Source organism: Tamandua tetradactyla, chromosome 7 (assembly GCF_023851605.1).
Source record: "Tamandua tetradactyla isolate mTamTet1 chromosome 7, mTamTet1.pri, whole genome shotgun sequence".
NCBI classification, from domain to species: Eukaryota; Metazoa; Chordata; class Mammalia; order Pilosa; family Myrmecophagidae; genus Tamandua; species Tamandua tetradactyla.
This window is the reverse complement of record NC_135333.1, coordinates 148,919,871-148,929,656: the sequence shown is the minus strand read 5'-3', so window position 1 is coordinate 148,929,656 and position 9,786 is coordinate 148,919,871.

The window sequence follows — 9,786 nt, the reverse complement described above, 5'->3', positions numbered from 1 at the left end:
CTTGTAGATCTGGGAGAGTGGTAATGGAAAAGAGAGAAGAGATTTATCTTCTCTCCCCTTCCTCACCCTCAGTTTTTCTTACAAGTATATTTCAATAGGTATCTCATTTGCACCTTACAACCGACTGAGTAGACTATGGCTCCATTTTACATTTGTAAAAGCTGAGGTACCAAGCCTGGTGCAAAGTAGAACTCTGACTCAAACTTAGTGGTGGTTGCCATTGTTTTTCCCAACTCTGAATCCAGGTTTTTTTCCACTATACCACTTAGTTTGATAGTGTTTTTTTTTGGCATGGAATATGAGCCCATTTTATATTTTTAGGCTTAAAATACTTGTGGTTGGCATTTCTTTATTTCCCCTAATATTCTTTCTCTAGCTCAAGATGCTCAACTGCACACCTGCTACATTTTCCCTTCTTTAGGGAGTTTTTAATTACTAAACACCACTCTGCCCTAAAATGGGATTTCTTTTAAATTGATGAATGTTCTGATGCTCAAGCAGCTAGTTGATTTTTCTGATGCAGATTTTCTGATTAGTCCTTCATAAGTTTGTAAAAGATTTACATATACTTATGTGAATAAGAATCTCCTGCATTCTACAAAATAGATTTTTAAATTGATAATCAGAGCTTAAACCACTTAATTCTCAAGAAACTTTTATATTCCCTGTTTGAATAGGAAACAATAATGCTTTGATTTTAGCTGCACAATTTTTATGCCTGGTAAAAATGTGTGGAATCTCAGTATACAACAGTACAAAAAAATTTACATTGTTACAATAACTCATAGATCTGACTCCTCTCCCCCCAAAAAAACTCAAAACTGAAAGATGCTATAATAACACAGTATCAAGACATTAGCTTTACTAATGCCACTTGTTACTGCACAATTCCTAAGTTGTGACTAAAGCATTGCTGAGCAAATGTCCCTGACCTACATTTGCTTTTATTATTAAAAGTGCAATACGTATGCTGTAGTAAGTACACTATTTTATGTGAGGGAATACACATTGGCTTGAAGTGTGCTACTACTAGCAACAATGACAAGAAAAACAAGTATAAGGACAGGGCAAGAGAAGTTAGTCTAAACTCTGTACAAAAAAATGAAGTAACTTGTCAGTACTAGTTAGTACATAAGTGTTCTCTAGTACTGTACAATTTTGTATATATCTGATTATACTTTTTAGTACAAATTTTAAACATTAAAACAGTTTAGCAAGTAAAGTTTGGGTCAAAATTTTTGGGGATTCAGAAAGCACCAATCTATAGGACACATTTTTAAACCCTTGACATAGTGGGAAAAACTTTGGATTCAGTCAGATCTGGGTATAAATTCTAGCTTATATCACTTTATAGTTGTGTGATATTGGTCAAATTACTTAACCTTTCAGCCTCAATTTTTTCAGGTAAATGACACATGTATAAAGTGCCTTAAGTGCTTCTTGGGGCTTGGTGGATAAATTCTCAACAGATGTAGTTATTTTATTGTTATTTTACATTATTAATTTTATGACTTTTAAAAAGGTACTACTTTGGAATGTAATTTATTTTTGCTAATGAGAGATCATTTGATAAATGTCTGTAATGGGTGTTTTCAAGAGAACTCTGTTGTATTAAAAAATCTCATAATGTTTATTCTTAGAATATATTAAAATAAAATTATGGAATAATTTACCCAGTTAATTATTCAATTAACCATAAATACCTAATATTTTTACTCTGGAAACATTAAGGGAGAAAGGTATAAGAGATGAGTTTTGGAGGACTTTCTTCAACTGTGTCATCACATCTGTTCTGAAGGATTCCAGAGACACTGACATCCTATCCTACTCAAGTGAGTCTTACCCATTTACAAATTCCAGTTGCTATTTTTAGAAATGGAGAGATAGGGAGAAGGAGCACAAATTTTTTTTGGCAGGAGTTTGTAAGTGTTACATACAAAACGTATTTGCCTTAGAAGAGACAAATGATAGTATTGGGCTAGTTAACTGTTTTAATTAATACTTATTTAATTTACTTAATTAAATAGTAAATTACTAATTAATTAATACTTATTAATACAATTACTGGAATTAAGACATTTATTTAGCAAGGTTTCAGGATACTGGGTTATTTAAAATGTTAACTATTTCTATTTACTAGCGACCACAACAACAATAACAAAAAATGGAAAGTGAGATAAATTTGGGAGTAGTTTTATTGAGGTTAAGATTTTGCATCCCGTAATGTAAAACTTATGTGAGTAAGCAAAATACAAAAAATAGCCAAGACAATTTTGAAGACTAAGGTGAAGTTATACATTACAATTACAATGCCATTATAAAATACACAATATTTAAAACTGTGGAATTCACTGAAGGATAGAAAAATAAGCAGAGCCCCAAAATAGACCTAAACTTATGTGGGAACTTGGTAAGTGTCAACAGTAACATAGTGAACCATTAAGTAAACAATGATTGCAAAAGCTGGATATCTAAATTTTAAAAACTAAAGTTGGATGCCTTCGTTACTCCATACACAGAAATAAATTCCAGGCCAAATGTGAAAAGCAAAACCTCAAAATTTTTAATAAAATGTAGGAGACAACCTTACCTAAATTTTAAACAAAAATCAAACCATACAAAAGATATTGCTGTTTTTGTAATATTCAGATTTAAAACTTTTATGTATTAAAAGATAAAGTGAAATGATAAGTCACATAATTGAGTCCAGCTCCAAGCCAAAATCTTATTTGTGATCCTACAAGCCCAATTACAAAGCTTTTCCTGGCAGGCCTCAAGGGGGGAAGCTGCCCTTCCCACACCAGACTTGTACACAGCCAGTACATTGGAACTTTCTCTCTCTCTCTCATCAAAAGTTCCCATTAAAATGGACCCGCACCCACAGTGATGGTTTAGATTTAAGAACATGTTTTTTTCAGATCACTACAGATGGGTAAGCCTAATGCTCCATCTGTTGTAGACCCCCACCCACCTGTGACCCATTTAAGAGACACCAAACAAACGCAGACTCATCAATTGAAATACCCACTATAGCGTTATTTGTAGCAGTCAAAAGTAGAAAACAACTGGACGGTGCATCAACAGTGAAATGAATAAATTGAGTATTGAGTTTTCTGTTTAAGTAAAAATGGATGGGATGCAAGGGTGGTTCAGTGGTAGGATGCTCACCTTTCATGCGGGAAACCTGGGTTCGATTCCCGGACCATGTACCTACCACCACCACCCACCCACCCTGGCCAAAAAAGGATGAAGTAGAGCTACATGTCAACATAAAGTCAGAAAAGAAATTTTTGAATGAAAACAGTAGTTGAAGAAGGAAACATACAGTATGTGACACAAATTACAAAGTATTGCAAAAATACTAGTAAAATACCATAAAAATATTAAAAGGCAGAATGATGCACCAAGTTCAGGATGGTGACTGTTACTGAGGAGTGAAGAAGAGGTATAAAGAAGACTTCAGTTATATCCATTTCTTGTAGTGAGTGTTAAGTGTGTAACTTGTATAGAATCCTAATAAGTAAAATAGCTAAGTGTTCTGCTAGAAGAGAATGGTAGGCTAAAGCCATGCTCAGTTTGGCAGTCTTCTTTCCCCAGCCACACTCAAAGTAGCCCATGATGTTTTCTCTCAGGATTCTTAAAGTTTCTACAAAATTACTGTTTTAGAAGTATATATATTTGTAAAATGTTCTTGATAAATTAAAAGTTAAAGTTTAAAAAAAAAAACATAAACCAGGAAACATTTATGTAAATATGCATATAATATACGTCTACTTACACAGGATATAGACCAAGTTTAACGGTGGTGTAGTTGGTTAGTGGAATTTCAGTTTTTACTCTTTCTGCTTATCTGTATTTTCTAATTTTGCTATAGTGAATAAATATAGATTTGATAAAGGCAAAACATTGTTATTCAACTTTTTACAAAATTAGAGATGAGGAATATTTTAGAATTAGAGCTGTCGAATTTTGTCTTAAGCATGATTTAAGTTCCATTCAATCTCTACACTAAAATTCAGATACAAAAATTAAGCAGGTGCACTGGTAGTTCAGTGGTTAGAATGCCCACTTTTCATGCGGGAAATCCAGGTTCAATTCCTGGACCATGTACCCGCCCACCCCCACCCCCCACAAAAAAAAAATGAATTAAGAAAGAATATCCTAGAATTTTTTTTTTAAAGGATGATGAGGATGGTTGAGTGATCTCCCATATATTAAATTTTACAATAAAACTACAATTCATGTAATTGGTACATGAAAAGATTGACAGATTAATGGAATAAAGTAGAAAGCCTAGAAATAGATCCAAACACATATGAGAATTTAGAATGTGATGGATATGACATTTAAAATCCTTCTAGGTTCTACTTCAAATGTAGAAATGGGGGAAAATGTTACCCCACATCAGCAAACAAGAAATTAATGTACAAGGTCATAACTTTTCTTGAACTCAGCAGAAATCTGAGGTCACTGGGGAACAAATTAGCCTGAAATTTAAGGAAAAATAGACATCTCCAAAGAGAGAGATGAAAACACTAGCTTGCCTATGGCAGAAAACAGGGCCACCGTTCAAACAGGTAAGAATCCAACTAAGATATTTAAGAGCTTTCTAAAGTAAAAGTTCAGGCTACTTAACAGTGAGGTATAAAACATCTGATAAACCAATTTCTACTCTAAACACAAGGTAAGGCTAATGGAATTTAAAGCTGGTAATACATGGAAGGAAAACTTAACAACACTAAGACAATCCCAGCTCAGTTCCTGCCCAGATTGATTCACCATCTACAGGACTAGCAGAAGAGGTGCTGTTTTCATTCACCAATACCATTTATCTAGATCTCTACCATTCTACACAGTATGTGTGGCAAGCATTAAAAAAAAAAAAGTCATGGCAAAAAATGCTTGAACCCGTTGTCAAGAAGCAAAGCAATTAATAGAATTAAATTTAGAGATGGCACGGATGTTGGAATTATTAGGAAATTTAAAATAATTTTAATGAATATGCTAAAAACTCTAGTGGAAAAAGGTGAACAAAATGCATGAACAGATGACAAAATTCAGCAGAGAGACAAACTATAAAAGACTCAAATGGAAATGGCATAATAAGAAAACATGTTAACAGATATAAAGAACGCCTTCTATGGAAGCATCGGTAAATTTGACACAGCTGATGAAAGAAAGAATGGCATTAAAGAGAGATCAATAGAAAAGCTCAAACAAAAGGAGGGGTGGTGACAAGACATTCAAGAGCTATGGAGACATAGTCTAACATGTAATTTGAATCCCAGGAAGAAAAAAAATAAAATGGGGCTGAAGAAATGCTTGAAGATAGTGTGGCTGGGAATTTTCCAAAAATGTTAAAACATGGCAAATCATACTTGCAAAAAGCTCTGGAAATCCCAAGAAGGAATATTAAAAAAAAAAAAAAAAAATCCAGATGCACTTTATTTGAATTGCTGTAAAAACCATAGATAAAGAGAAAATCTTATAGGCAGTCAGAGAAAAACAAGACAGATACAGAGCAAAGCTGAATGCAGCAGACTCAACCGTAGAAACTGCAAGCCAAAAGACAATGGAGTGATATCTTTACAGTGCTAGAAAAAAATGAACTATTAATTTTGAATACACAGCAAAAATATTTTTCATAATATTTTCACATTATTTCATTTTTCATAATCTTTTTTTATTTTATTTTTATATGGAGGAGATACTTACTTGACTGGGGAGATAACCATGATCATGAAGTTGGTTTTCCAAGGGCAAGCTTATCCATTGTACTTGGGACCTGCTGATCCCTGCTATTTCCTCACATGTTTCTGCTATAGCACACCATCTGATTTAACTTTTATTAGAAAACCATAATTACAAGGAACCTCGAATAGGCAGTGAGTTCTTGTTGGTTTGTATAAGTATGTGATGCCCTGATATATCCCAGAGTAATTTGGGCAGAAAATTAAATAAGTTTCAGTGGCAGAAAGATTTCAAATGAAGCAGAGAGGTCATTTTGGAAGTTATTCTTATGTATTATATCGATACTTCTTTTTAGTTTTTAGTGTATTAGAATAGCTAGAAGGAAATAACTGAAACTGTTGAATTGTAATCTGGTAGCCTTTATTGAAGATGATTGTATAACTATATAGCTTTTACGGTGCAACAGTGTGATTATGAAAAACTTGTATGGGCAGGTGAGTACAAACATAAAGACAGTCAATGTGGAGGATAACAGTTATGAGATATTCTAGGTGTTCTTTTTTTATTTTTATTCTCACCTTTTTTGGGGGGTAATGAGAATGTTCAACAGTTGATTGTGATGATGAATGCACAACTGTATGATGATACTGTGAACCACTGATTGGATGATTATATGGTTTGTGAATATATCAGTAAAATTGCATTGAAAGTAAAAAGTAGAGATTTGTTTTTCTCAAACACAAGCTGGGGAAATTCATTAGCAGAAAATTACACTACATAAAAATGTTAAGGAAATTCTTCAGGCAGAAGGAATTTGGATCCAATCGAAGATACATGGAAATGCAAGCAAAAATAGGACAATATATTATGGGTTTATATATATGTTAAACTAAGATATATGCTAACAAACACAAAAAGTGAAGGGGAAGAATTAGTAGCATATTATAAGATTCATAGACTACTTATTAAGCAGTATAATATTATTTGGCTATAAACTGTGATTAATACATATTGTAAACCCTAAAAGGATTTTTTTTAATGAAATAAAAAAAAACTAATGGAGGTAAAAGGGAATTATACAAAATACTCAGTTCAAATGAAAGGGGGAGAGAATAAAGAACAGATGAAACAAATAGAAAACAACTGTCAAGATGGTAGATTTTAATATAGTGGTATTATTAATAACAAAATATAGTCAAGCATACCAAATAAAGACATAGTTTGTCAGATTGGATTAAAAAAATCAAGACCCAACTATATGCTCTCAACAAGAAACACACTTTAACAACGTGGGTTAGTTATTTAACTTTATAAATATATTGTGAAAACAGTAGTTGAGGTAAAGCTAGAGTTGCTGTATTAAAATCAGACTAAGTAGACTTTAGATCAATGAACATTACCAGGGATAAAGATGGATATTGTATAATGATAAAGGGATCAGATTAACCAAGAAAACGTCATTCTAAATATGTGTACTCCTAACACCAGAGCTTCAAAACCTAGAGGAAAATATTGTATAATTGAAAGGAAAACTAGAAAAATCCATAATTATATTGGAAACTTCACTCCTCTCTCAGTAATCAGTAGACCAAGTAGAAAATCAATAGGTACATAAAAGACCTATATTATTGGCCAACTAGACCTAATTGATAGCTATAAAAAAGGTATCCACCCAAGAAGAACAATACACATTCTTTTCAAGTACCTATAGAACATTCTTAAAATACATAATATTCTGGGCCATAACAAAACATTAGCAAATCTAAAAGACTAAAATCATACAAAGTATATTCTTTGATCAAAATGAAATTAAACTAGAAATCCGTGGTAGTAAGATATCTGTAAAATCCCCCCAAATGTTTAGAAATAAAAACATTTTTTAAAAGTAATGAGTGAAAGAGAAATACACAAGGGAAATTAGAAAATATTTTAATTGAATGAAAATGAAAGCATAGAATATGAAAATTTGTGAGATGCTGCTAACACAATTCCCAGAGGAAATTTTTGCATTAAATGTTTATATTAGAAATAAAAGTCTCAAATCAGTGATCCACACAGATTGACACCAAAGCAAGCAGAATGAAAGAAATGAAAATGAAAACCAATGAAGTTGACAACAGAAAAATAATAGAATCAATATGAAACCAAACCTCAGTTCTTTGAAATATTAATTAATTGAACAGTTGTCTAACCAGACTGATCAAAGAGGAGGAAACAAATTATTGAATTGCTGAACCAGCAACTAGACTCCTTCCAGAAGTGGAAATAGACGAAGACCCAGCTGGAACTGCTTCAAACCAGTCAACTGTCCAGTTGCATTAAATGCCAGGATGATGAGTCCAAAAGCATTTATTAGGGGAACACACAGAGAGCCACACCTAGCTTGTGATGGACAGCAAGACTGACAAGAAGTTCACTCAAGTATACAGCACCTGTGGGAACTGCTGTACAGGTGGTGTATGGTTGAGGACATAGGTGGCTAAATGCCTGGTGCTTGTTTGCAAGTTTTGGGAAAACATCTTGGTATGTTCTCTTTTCTCAAAACAAGATACATTCAAGGTGGGCAGCATTCAAGGTTATAGTGGCCAAAGCTCAGCGTGCTTCTGGAAGGTTATATGGAAGAATGCCTGAGGGGGGTAAAGGTCATACTATATCACAGTCCACTCCCTCACTAGTTCTAAGCTCATATGTCCCTTCTTACGCAAGACTCCCTGGGCCAGGTAGAGGAATATTGTGTGAGACTGTTTTTCTCATTTTAAGGAGCATTGGAGACAGAACCCACACCCACCAGAATAAATCCAGTTGCCACAATACCTAAAAGGCTCATTAATGGTGCTTTCCACCAGCTCCCCCATCCTGTAAACCAAGCTTTTATTTGAGACCATCACTCATTTGATCTGAGTCACAGTTACCTATTTTGGCTTCTTTATCTGGAATGTAGACATAGCACACAGTTTCTAATAACACACGTTTCCCCTTGTCCTGGTGTGAGTATATCCAAGGCCATGGGATTTATAGCACCACCTTGTTTATAGTAAGTTTATTTAGTGTTAGAGGCTGTGCTCTGTATCATTGAGGGACATCGTTACAAACTTTTGGAAGGTTTTTATTTTAATTAGGCTGTCAGTATCACCTTGGTAAACAAAAACTGAGATGAAGTTATCTCACCTCACTCTAAAAACAGGCTCATTTAAGGGCACTGGGATTGTGTGTGCTACACCAGGGTGCATCCAGAGGAACCCCACAGTACATATCCTCCTATCCATAAGGAGGAGACAATTAGGCACAGCCACATGTTTGTGCTGCATAATCACTGTGTGCCACAGAGAAATTCAATAAGTGCTGGGGTGTCAGCCCCTGACAAAAGCAAACCTATCCCAGCTAGTTAGAACAGTGGTGTTTTAGTTTGCTAAAACTGCTGGAATGCAATATACCAGAAATGGAATGGCTTTTTAGAAGGCAATTTATTAAGTTGCAAGTTTACGGTTCTAAGGCTGTGAAAATGTCCAAATTAAGGCACCAACAAGAGGTTACCTTCACTCAAGAAAAGTTGATGCCATCTAGCACATTTCTGTCAGCTGGGAAGTCACGTGGTTTGTGTCTGCTGGGGTCTCTGGTTTGTGGACACCTCTTTCAGCTGGGAAGATGTGTGGTGACATCTGCTAGCTTTCCTCATTTCCTAAGGCTTTCCCAGGGACATTTTCCTTCTGCATCTCCAAAGGTCTCTGGCTGTGTGGGCTCTGGTGTCACTAAAGCTTTTTCCAAAATGGTTCCTTCTTAAAGGACTCAAGTAAGTGACCCCACCTTGAATGGGTGGGGACACATCTCCATGGAAACCATCTAATCAAAAGTTAACACCCACAGGGTTCCAGGAAGAGTTCTGGGAAGATGGCTGAATAGGATAGATCGAGTTCAACCCTGCTCCAAGGAACAGAGAAGGGAGGGGAGGGCGACTGAGATGGTGATTCCAGGGTGTAAGCCACCTGGGAGACTCTTCTGCACCACATAGGGCAGCCCGGTTGCAAAAGCTGAGGAACTCAGAATCAGAGACCTAGAGACAGTCAGGCTGGCGCAAACAGCATGATGCTGAAGCCC